Genomic DNA, 12,749 nt, shown 5'->3' with positions numbered 1-12,749 from the left:
TTTAAACCCTAAACTGAGCTTTTCCATGCAATCAGCATTAGGGTTTTAAACCCTAAACTGAATTTTCCTTTTAGTCAGCATTAGGGTTTTAAACCCTAAACTGAACTTTTTCCATTCAGCCAGCATTAGGGTTTTAAACCCTAAACTGAACTTTTTCCTTTCAGCCAGCATTAGGGTTTTAAACCCTAAACTGAGCTTTTCCATGCAATCAGCATTAGGGTTTTAAACCCTAAACTGAACTTTTTCTTTCAGCCAGCATTAGGGTTTTAAACCCTAAACTGAGCTTTTCCATGCAATCAGCATTAGGGTTTTAAATCCTAAACTGAATTTTTCCTTTAGTCAGCATTAGGGTTTTAAACCCTAAACTGAACTTTTTTCATTCAGCCAGCATTAGGGTTTTAAACCCTAAACTGAACTTTTTCCTTTCAGCCAGCATTAGGGTTTTAAACCCTAAACTGAGCTTTTCCATGCAATCAGCATTAGGGTTTTAAACCCTAAACTGAATTTTCCTTTTAGTCAGCATTAGGGTTTTAAACCCTAAACTGAACTTTTTCCTTTCAGCCAGCATTAGGGTTTTAAACCCTAAACTGAGATTTTCCATGCAATCAGCATTAGGGTTTTAAACCCTAAACTGAATTTTCCTTTTAGTCAGCATTAGGGTTTTAAACCCTAAACTGAACTTTTTCCTTTCAGCCAGCATTAGGGTTTTAAACCCTAAACTGAGCTTTTCCATGCAATCAGCATTAGGGTTTTAAACCCTAAACTGAATTTTCCTTTTAGTCAGCATTAGGGTTTTAAACCCTAAACTGAACTTTTTCCTTTAAAGCCAGCATTAGGGTTTTAAACCCTAAACTGAGCTTTTCCATGCAATCAGCATTAGGGTTTTAAACCCTAAACTGAATTTTCCTTTTAGTCAGCATTAGGGTTTTAAACCCTAAACTGAACTTTTTCCTTTCAGCCAGCATTAGGGTTTTAAACCCTAAACTGAGCTTTTCCATGCAATCAGCATTAGGGTTTTAAACCCTAAACTGAATTTTTCCTTTTAGTCAGCATTAGGGTTTTAAACCCTAAACTGAACTTTTTTCCATTCAGCCAGCATTAGGGTTTTAAACCCTAAACTGAGCTTTTCCATGCAATCAGCATTAGGGTTTTAAACCCTAAACTGAATTTTTTCTTTAGTCAGCATTAGGGTTTTAAACCCTAAACTGAACTTTTTCCTTTCAGCCAGCATTAGGGTTTTAAACCCTAAACTGAGCTTTTCCATGCAATCAGCATTAGGGTTTTAAACCCTAAACTGAACTTTTTCCTTTCAGCCAGCATTAGGGTTTTAAACCCTAAACTGAGCTTTTCCATGCAATCAGCATTAGGGTTTTAAACCCTAAACTGAATTTTTCCTTTTAGTCAGCATTAGGGTTTTAAACCCTAAACTGAACTTTTTCCTTTCAGCCAGCATTAGGGTTTTAAACCCTAAACTGAGCTTTTCCATGCATTCAGCATTAGGGTTTTAAACCCTAAACTGAATTTTTCCTTTAGTCAGCATTAGGGTTTTAAACCCTAAACTGAACTTTTTCCTTTCAGCCAGCATTTGGGTTTTAAACCCTAAACTGAGCTTTTTCATGCAATCAGCATTAGGGTTTTAAACCCTAAACTGAACTTTTTCCTTTCAGCCAGCATTAGGGTTTTAAACCCTAAACTGAGCTTTTCCCTGCAATCAGCATTAGGGTTTTAAACCCTAAACTGAATTTTCCTTTTAGTCAGCATTAGGGTTTTAAACCCTAAACTGAACTTTTTCCTTTCAGCCAGCATTAGGGTTTTAAACCCTAAACTGAGCTTTTCCATGCAATCAGTATTAGGGTTTTAATCCCTAAACTGAATTTTCCTTTTAGTCAGCATTAGGGTTTTAAACTCTAAACTGAATTCTTCCTTTGTTCGGCGTTAAGGTTTTAAACCCTAAACTGAACCTTTCCCCAGCTAGTCGGTATTAGGGCTCCAATCCTGAACTGAGCATGCATATCCTCTTTCATCAATTTTATGAACTTCCTGGCGAATAATTAACGAGATTTTCCTAGTGAAACTGGGGCAGAAAATTTCGTTCGTTTGTTTTTCTCCCGTAGGTCTAACATCGAGCCACATGGATCGAAATGACCCACGAGATGAGTCCCAGTTCGGAATCAACGAAGAAAAAGAAGAAAAAGAAAGAAGATGTCCTGAGATATCGGAGTAGATGGAAGGCGGATTGATTCCAACATTTGATTATGGTCCTGAACCCTGCCGATCGCGCCTCACTCAGTATCCCAGAGGTTAAACAAGTCGCCGCAACTCGCAAGCATCAGGATTCAGATCGGAGTCTACAAGCAGAATCAGCTAAGACCCAAGATCAAGTCGTAAAAGAATCATAGATAGGAATCTTGTAACTAGCAGTTGACATGCATATAAGTAGTTAGTTCAGTTTCCAATTTTCGTTTGGTTGTAATAAGGCGGTCAGTGACGCAGCAGTGACAACAGCAACAGCAGTAGCAGCAAGCATTGCAATCCCATGGTAGTCCCAGCTACCAAAACCTCTCGAACTACATTGACCTGATTCCTGTTTAGCCCAGGATATGTAGGAAATCTTTGAAGCAAGATTCGGTCAGATCTTTCAAAAACATAGGTCCATAGGCAAAAATTGCTCATACACGCTCACTTTATCTTTGCACAAAAACTCTTCGTGTTTCCGAACAAAGAGGGGCAGCTGTGAGCACGTGATTTTTGTTTTACGCGACAATCACTCCAAAAGAAACAAAATAATAGCAATTGGTCTTGCTGTACATTTGCTGGATTTTTATGTGGCATTTTTGGCTAGTTATTTGTGATTTTGCCCATGGTTGTTTTATTAAAAAAAATATATAAAAAATATATGTCTATATGTCGTGTGAACCGTAATCTGTTTATTAAAAGAAAAATAAAATATGCGCGTCCTTCATTGTATTTTGTCATTAAGTGTTTAGTATAATTAAATGTTAATTGTGTGATAGTTGTTGTCCAATGTTTACATGGTATTATTTGGCAAATTATTTTAAGGAATTAAAAAGAAAAAAAAAGAAAATTCGGACTTGGGCCAGTCCGGTTTTTAAAGCAAACAGGCCCAAACAAACAGCCCAAAACCCAGGCCTGCCCGGTCCAGTCCAACCTGATACCCAAGGCATCCAAACGACGCCGTTTTAATAAAGCCTGATCTGGGCCGTTGATCTCAAATTGATCAACGGCCAAGATCAATTCCCCATAACCCACCAATAAACCCGACCCGTCTCACTCGGACCAACCCCAACCCTTTACCCTTGAAACGACGTCGTTCCCTGTTAGCCGAAGGATCCTGGCCTTTCATCTCATCTCATCCAACGGCCAGGATCCACTCACCCATTAACTATATAAGACCATAATCTTACCCTGCCCCCCCCTATCCGAACCCCAGCCTCGTCATCTTCACCAGAACCCCCAAACCCTAGAGCCGCCCCTGTACTCTTCGCCATGAAAGCCGGCGGCATGGACGCCGGTAACCTTCCCCTTAACACCCTAGAATCCCCTTGTCATCCTGAACATGGATCTGTTAACCATGTAGTTCGAATCCTTCCCCACCTTCTCGAATCTTCATTTGAAGATTCGAGTCAAAACTCAATCTACATAGTTTAACCCCAGTCTCACACCAGATACTCCCCAGACCCCCCTCGTGACCAAACCATACTTGGTTTGGTCCGAATCTGACCAGGGAAGCATGAATCCCATATCTGAGTTTTGGAAATTTTGTAGTTCTTCGTCACTGGTTCAACCGAAGAGATTAAGGTCTAATGGACTTTAATCAAAGTGTTTCTCATCTGAGAATTACTTCGATTAAAGTCCGTTCAGCCTTAAGAAAGGTCTGTCCAAATCCGATTTCAAACTTTCGATTTTTCGAGTTTTAAGGTGAGTTTGCTTTCTTTCCTTTACTTGTTTTAGTCCGTGTGATTTGTTTTAAAAGTCTGTTCATATTTGTTTTAATTTTATCAACTTTTGTTTGTCCACTTTACCTGAATCTCTGTGTTTGTCTGAATCCCCCCTCCTATTCTGATAAGGCATATGTATCTGTTGTGCAATTAGTTTGAATTTCAAATTTGTACTGATTAACTGATTCCTCGAAGTACAGTTCTGTTTAATCAGTATAAGTCGAGTCATGTGTCCTATACTTTTGAATGTCTGATTTTTGACTACGATTGTGTATGTTAATGCTAATATAGTCGAGTCGACATGTGTCGTCAATTAGTTTCAACTGTCCGAACAATAACAAATCGACTTACTTCTGCTAAGCATTTGTTGAATCAATTAAGAACCAGTTTTGTTTACTTATAGCTGTTGATTTGGATCAGTAATGTAAAAAGGATGTTTGGTTTAAATGCTGAATTGGAGGGCATGTGCACTCGTGCACAGCATGTGCATTGGTGCACCTCATGTGCTTTGTGCACAACCTGTGGCCTGCATAAAGGTCTTTGTTAAGTTTTAAATAATTTGACAGCATATGTTGTCAGATAAATTCTACTGCCCATACCTTGCTTTAGTTTAAAAGTATTAAACCTTTTAAAAGTTAAGTCTGCCAGGGAATGTTGATGGGGGTTAATACTTAAATAACTAATTGGAATCTGAAAATAAAAAAGGGCACATGGGAGGGGTACTGTGAGATTCTAAACAGGCTGTTAAAAGGAGTAATGTGAAGGCTTATAAAGGGGACACATTGAGAGATATAAAGAGGGGGATATAGATATACAGAAAGAGGGGGGGAGAAAGAAAAATAGACAGACTGTGAGGAGTTTTGAAAGAGAAAGCTTGAAATACATACAAAGAGATACAGACATAGAGGGATACCTAGACTGAGAGGATTGAAAAGGAGAGAACTGATTATAGGAAAACACAGATAGAGAGAGGTTAAGAGATAGAAAGTATACAATCAACAATCAGAAACTGTTTCTTCCTATTGTTATTTGGGTTTCAGTTGTTCAACTTGTTAAATCAATTCTGATTCTTTGAAGTTCCAGTTGTGTCTATTAGTCGAGTGCTTTCATTGGTTTACTACTGGTTTGGTCTGCCTTGAGTTCTGATTCTACTCCACTGGGTGTTGCTGTCATTTGGCTACTTCTTTCTATCGACCATAGTTGCATTTCTGCACTTGAGCATGTTCTACTGTTTAGTGCTGTTATTGCTGCTGCACTTGTTATCATTGTTACTCTGCTGATTGCCCTCTTCTTCAATTATCGAATATTTCCAGGTACACAACCTCTGAACCATGTATTGTTGAAAGTTTGAAGTCGAAGCAGAAATGAAGAAATAAACATCTGTTTATGTTATAACATTGGTGTTGAAAATAGGTTGAATGTTAGTTGGGCCTGTATTTGTTTAACTGCAAACTGCAAACATTCTGTATAAACTAACATACATTCTGTTTGAGACGAACTATTAGATAACATTGTTCAATAATAATGACAGTATGACATAGACAGTATATTTGATTTAGTATACATTCAGTTCAGTATAACACTCTGTTTGACTTAGTTATGACTGTATAGCATAGAGTCATTGGCAAGCACTTGGATGTATTTTGCCTAGACCACTGAATTGACAAATCTGTGGTACTAAGTCTGGGATAAATGTATCCCAAACAAACTCTCATGCAGTCACGTTAAGAGTCTGGCTATGAATGCCAGCTCTCCTGTCAGATTATTTGTTCCAATATAGGTTCGATATCGGGTCTCGGTATAGATTTCTTGTTTCGAAATAATGTGTTGATTGTTGAGGAAAACTAATGGTTATCTTGAGTTCAATTAGTAGTAATTTTCCTAATAAACAGCCAATTTCGTTTATCAATTTCAAATAGGTTAGAGTTTAAAATAAAACTTAGAGGTCGTTAAATATAACTCAGTATATGTTGTTAGTTTGCTTGCAATCTCACTTAGCAAATTAATAAGCGTATTCACTCGATGAAGACAAAGCATGAGGTAACTCTCACCTCATAAACAATCAATCAGGTAATCAAACAAATTTAGGTTCGGCAAACATAATAAAGATTCAGTCTGTATTTGTTCAACAAGTAAGTTCGGTATCATCTTTTTTTTTTAGAGACAAACATAGTAGAAATGTAGTCACTGTAGGATACCTTTCTAAAATAAAGAGACGAGCCTCGCCAAATAAATATGTAAATTGCGGGGCCCTCGATAAACAACCATAATAAATATTTTAGAATTCAGGCTAGGCTGTTTAGTGAATCTCATGGCCTTCCACTAAATAATAACGCGCTAGACTCTTCAGGCACGGTTTAAGTAAATTATATTCTTAAATTCGGGTGCACATTGATGTGACCCAAATTCAAATCTCAACGAAGTCGAAATGTGTTAACAACTACGGGTGCATTGATTGTGACGTGGTTCGAGATGCATTTTCACGACGTTGCAATTCTATAAAAAATCAATGATAATGATAAAAGCGGTTTAAACTTAAAAAAAGCACGTAAGTCATAACATGTATTTAAATCAGATATTTAGCCATTATAACAATTTAAGCGACCGTGCTAGAACCACGGGATTCGAGGGTGCCTAACACCTTCCCTCGGGTCAACAAAATTCCTTACTTAGAATTTCTGGTTCGCAGACTTCATTTGGAAAAGTCGAAAATTTCCTCGATTTGGGATTCAAGATAAACCGGTGACTTGGGACACCAAAAGCCAAACCTTTCCCAAGTGGCGACTCTGAATTAAATAAATAATCCCATTTCGAATATTGTCACTTAAATTGGAAAAACTCCACCCGCGCATCTTACCCTTCGGGGCGGGGCGCGCAAAAAGGTGGTGTGACAAAGTGCACTAATGGCCCACCAACATATTCAATCTTTTAGTTTCTGATGCAAAAATGCTCTTCAATGACTGTCTAATTGCAAAAGTAATGGTGAGAACGTTCGTTACAATCATATAATTTTAACAAAAGAGAAATACACAAACAAAAAGAAGAGTCGTTAAAGAGAGAGAGAGCTCTTCTGGCACCGAAGATGAAAACAATCGACGGAGACACTGACGGCGAGAGTAGGTGAAGAAGACCCTGAGCTGGGTTTTATTTTACTGTGCTATGTTCATTGCACTGGGAAAAGAACTTAGACTATCCAAGCACCAAATTTGACATCAAATGTCGTAACATCAAATTTATTCCAACCACTACATTATTTTTTACACCAAATCTTTTCTCTTTTTTATATTATATTATTATCTTCTATTTACTTTTCATTTTTTATTTCCTTCAAACTAATACTATCTTTTTTCTTTTTTCTGTATCCATTATATATAATTCACATTCACCACTTATATAATCATTTATTACAAAATTATTTTAAAGGATAAATCAATTAAAAGTGAAATCATTGATAAAAGATAATTAAATAAATATTACATCATAGTCAAATTTAATTTAAGTACCACATAAATATTTAACTTTCGCCTCTGTTCTCTCATAAATGCTCGATTAATGCACTACGAAGTGCGAAATGCGCATCTATCCTTAGATATCTTACATTTGCATTTTATTTTTCACTTTTCAATTTTAGCAACATTTGTATTTTTTATTTTTAAATAATGGTTATATATCTTTTTATACAATTATAATAATAATAATAATAATAAAATTAACTTATAATTTTATATAAATATAATATATATACAAAAATTAATATATCAAAAAATAGGATATAAAATTAAAATTATAAAGATCTTAATATAAAAATTAATTATATACACAATATATGATAAATTAAAAGTCCAAAAAATAAAATAATTGAATAAAATAATAATAAACTAAATTTGGAGTGATGAATAGTGTTGCACCAAATTTGGTGCAACACTATTCATGCTCTATAATGGTGCAAGATTTAGTATTGCATTGGAGCAAAAAAACACCATTTCTTGCACCAAATTTGGATTTGGTGCAAGAAATGGTGCAGCCTTGGAGATGGTCTTAGAGGTCGTTTGGTTGGAATACGATTTATACCGGTATAAATTATGCTGGTATAAGTTATATTGAGATAAGTTATGCTGGGATTGTTGTTTATTCATTGTTTGGTATGTTGTATTAAGAATGACAATTGCATAATTTCTAAGAAGAAGGTATAAGTTATATCGGTGCTAATTACCCCACCTTCTATAAGGTATAAGTTATCACAGTGTTAAAGTTAACACCAGGAAAACTTATACCTGGTTTGCTAACCAAACAGAATATTAAGGTGGTATTAAATTTTATATCACCCTTATACCTTCTTATACCTCATACCAAACGACCCCTTAGTTTTGTGCATCTGTTTGGGTTTGGTGTTAACAGAGACTAAAGGTGCTCAACTTACATAAACTTAAGGGACTATGAGGATTTCTTTGAAAAAATTCGAACACTATGAGGATTTGCTCTATTCTTAGGCTGTTATTTTAGGTTTAAGACTCTCTAAAACTGTATAAAATGTATGTATATATATATATAAAGGAAAATAGTTGTTGCATGTGTATTATCTTTACATTCTTATGTACCTACTTAAAAAGAGGAGGAATAAGGATGCATGCATAGATGGGATCTGAGTTTACATAATTATAGTTATAGGCATAGATGATTGCATGAAAAACATTTGGATGCCACCACAGACAAAGTCCTTTGAACAATACCAAACCCTAGAACTTCACTCTTAAAAGTAGACGCGGAGTCAAAATTCTAAAGTTTATAGGTTCTGAATTAGCCATTAAATTTAAGATTTATACATATTTAATTGATTTCATAATATAAATACATAATCTACACAAAAACTCTTAGTCCAAACCCGTAGATAAAATTGTGGCTCCCCCTTGCTTATAAGGAAGCAAACAAAGTCTTGAATTAGCCTAATTAACTTCAAGAGAAATTCAAATTTCTATCCTCCAAATTACGAGTATGCCATTAGTACCCAACATTATATATGCGTAGTTGATCTTAGTAAGATCCATGATTTCATCCAACTTGGTGTAATGATCCGGCCAGTCGTTTCGAGAGTTGTAGTCTCGTTCCCCTCATTTTCTACTCCTTTTGTACTATACAGCTGTTATATGACTTATCGGGTTGGTTGGTTCGGGTCCAGAGAGATTTTTGAGTGAATTGAGACACTTAGTCTCATAATTAAAATTTTAAGTTGAAAAAGTTGATCGGATGTTGACTTATGCATAAACGACCTCGGATTTAAATTTTGACGGTTCCGTTAGCTCCGTTGGGTGATTTTGGACTTAGGAGCCGAATTGTGATTTGGAAGTCCGCAGTAGAATTAAACTTGAAATGGCGAAAGCTAGAATTTTGGAAAATTTGACCGGAAGTGGACTTTTTGATATCGGGATCGGATTGGATTTCCGAAAGTTGGAGTAGGTTCGTGGGTCATTTGTGACTTGCGTGCAAAATTTGAGGTTAATCGGACGTGATTTGATAGGTTTTGACGTTGTTTGTAGAATTTGAAAATTTCAAAGTTCATTAGGCTGGAATACGTGTGCAATTCGTGTTTTTATGTTGTTTGAGGTGATTTGAGGCTTCGAATAAGTTCGTATTGTATTTAAGGACTTGTTGGTATGTATGATTGATATACCGGGGGCCTCGGGTTGATTTTAGGTGGTTGACGGACTTGGAATTGAGTTAGAGAATCAGATGAAGTTTTGTTACTACTCGTGTAATCACACCTGCGGAGTGGGCACCGGAGGTGCAAGCCCGCAGAAGCAGGAAGGAAGCGGTAGAAGCGGTCAAGGATGAGATGAGCTGGGGTCGCAGGTGTGAAGATTCTCCCACACCTGCGAGGCTGAAGATGCGGCGAGTAGGGCACAGAAGCGGAGCTTGAAGGAACAGAGGGGTGTAGGCTGTTTCCGCAGAAGCGGATCGTGGGCTGCAGAAATGCCTGTGCAGGTGCGAGACCTGGAGCGCAGGTGCGAGCCCATGTGGGTTAAGTGACTTTCGCAGGTGCGTAATTTTCACCGCAGAAGTGGATTTTGGCAACAGGTGCGGAAGGCCTCGACAGAACATATATAGACGAGGGTTCCGAGATTTTTCATCATTTCTATTATTTTGAGCTTGGATTTTGGAGGTTTTTGAGAGGATTTTCAAGGGAATTCTTGAGGTAAGCTCCTTGTGTTCATTCTTCTTCAATAATTTCGTTTCTTCACTGATTTTCCACCTAGTTGGTGAGTTTTTTAGGTGAAATTTAGGGGTTTGAGGCTAGGGATTTGGAGAGTTAATTTTGGGGATTTGAATGGCCATTTGGGGTTAGATTTTGATGAAATTGGTATGACTAGACTCGTGGGTGAATGAGATTTCGAGTTTTATAACTTTTGTCGGATTTTGAGACGTGGGCTCGGGGGCCGGCTTTTGGTTAATTTCGGATTTTGGCTTATGATTTCACATTTTTCTTATGAAATTGATTCTTTTAGCCCGTATTGATTGTATTGTACTGCTTGTGGCTAGATTCGGGACATTTGAAGGCCGGTTTGCGAGGCACATTGGAATAGAATTTTTGCTCGGATTGAGGTAAGTAACAGTTTTAAATCTGGTTCTAAGGGTATGAAACCCCGAATTTATGCGTAATGTGATTGTTTTGGAGGTGACGCACATGCTAGGAGATAGACGTGTGGGCGTGCACCGTGGGAATTGTGACTTGGTCCATTCCGTGAAACTGTAAAGTGGAATAACTTGTTGTTAGCTATATGCTTTCCATTTGTTATAGAAAGTTAACAGTAAATCATGTTAGAAATCATGTTTAGGCTATGTGTTGGTACTGTAGGGACCCACAGAGGCCGTGATACCTGTTGAATTACTTGTTAATTACTACTTGTACTCAGTCATAGGCTTACATGCACATTTTACCTCCGTCTATATTATTCATTGTTGATATGTTATATCATTTTTGTTTTGGGCTGATTTCCATGGTTACTGAGAGACTATAGAGGTTGATGACTGAGTGAGGTCGAGGGCCTGATAGTGATATATTGATACCATATCACGTGAGTTGTCCGTATGGATCCAGATATTTATACTATAGCACGTGAGTTGTCCGTGCGGATCCTGATATGATACTATAGCCCTTGTGTATCACGTGAGTTGTCTGTGCGGATATAGCGCTTAGGAGCCCCTCCGGAGTCTGTACACCTCCAGTGAGCGCATGTACCTATTGAGTGTGAGTGTTGAGAGCTGAGAGCCGAGTGATGAGCTATTGAGAAAGACTGAGTGACTGTTGCCCTGAGAGGCTGTATCTTCTTTCATTGGTATTGCACATAGTTGCTATATGTCACTATTTTGAAACTTCTGGGTATATTATATCCGGTTTTTACTTGAATTTGGCATGTACGAATTGATTTGACTTGAATTGCCGGATTTGAAAGCATGTCTACTTTCTTGTTGAGATTACTGAAAATGAACTATAACTGTGTAGCTTGCCACTATCTTTCAGTTCCTTATTTATTATTATTATTTACTGAGTTGGTTGTACTCATGCTACACCCTGCATTTCGTGTGCAGATCCTGGTGTTTTCGGATACGGTTGGCGTTGATATCATGCACGGTTGATCTTTGGAGACTACGAGGTAGCTGTCCGACATTCGCAGTCCTTGTTTCTTCTTCCTTATCTTTTCTTTACTTGTATTTCGATCCAGACTTTCGTAGACATTTTTTTTTCTAGACAGGTATAGACGTTCATGAGCTCAGTGACACCCCGATTTGGGAGTTGTTTTCTGCATTTGTGTTTTGGGTCTTTACCCCGTTTTTATGAAAACTCTGATTATTTAAAATTTCTTAATTCATTTTCTGTTAAATGTCGGAGGTATTTTAGAAATGTCGGCTTTGCCTAGTACCACAATAGGTGCCATCACGACAGGTTAGAATTTGGGCCGTGACACTTGGACAAGGCTAATTCATCCATTGCCTTCTCCATTGGTGCCCAATCAAGCATGGATAAAAATTATTGCATTTTCATGTTATGATAAGATTGTAATAATGAAGTTTTCTACTATAATATATAATAGAAGCTAAGACGAGCTTCCGCACAATTGCTGCGTGTCCACAGAAAGTTTGGATATTACGTGAACTGATCCTTCACCTAATGGAAATTAAACCTCTTGTTTTCGATTATTATTATCTTGGCTTGTGCATGCATATATATAATATTACTTTGGGAAGGAGGATAAAAGAACACCTGCAAAGTAATAGATTTTAGTTTTCCTCATGCTTATAAGACGTAGCTAAAAAGAATTGTTAAGAAACAAAGAAATCAGTTTAGTTTCCATAACTAGGGACAAATAACAACAAAATTCAAGAAAAATACAGGAGCCTGATCAATAGCATATACTAAATAGCTCTCTTCAGATACGTACCAAGACTTTTACGAATTATTTTGAACTCCAAAATAATAAACTTATGATAATTTTGATGTCAGGTGGCTCCCAGAGTTCCCCCAAACACTTCAGTAGGCATTATTGAAATCCCAATGAAGTGATTCAGGAGAACTCTAGGGGGAACCTGACCTTTTTTTATTACTAGTCTTCTATTGCTAGTTGATAGGAAATGATATGCTGCTCTCTGGATTGGAAAAAATTAACCTATTTATAGAGAAGCCAAAGAATATAATTCATGTGGCTAAAATGTGTAATTTTAAGATAGTAATATCCTTTCTGACACGATTGCAAAAAAGGTAAATGCATTTTGGTATCAGATTGAACCTGGTCATAA

The sequence above is a fragment of the Nicotiana sylvestris genome, chromosome 10 (genome assembly GCF_000393655.2).
Source record: "Nicotiana sylvestris chromosome 10, ASM39365v2, whole genome shotgun sequence".
In the NCBI taxonomy this organism is placed as follows: Eukaryota; Viridiplantae; Streptophyta; class Magnoliopsida; order Solanales; family Solanaceae; genus Nicotiana; species Nicotiana sylvestris.
The sequence above is the reverse complement of the archived record's forward strand: the minus strand, read 5'-3'. Positions refer to the sequence as shown.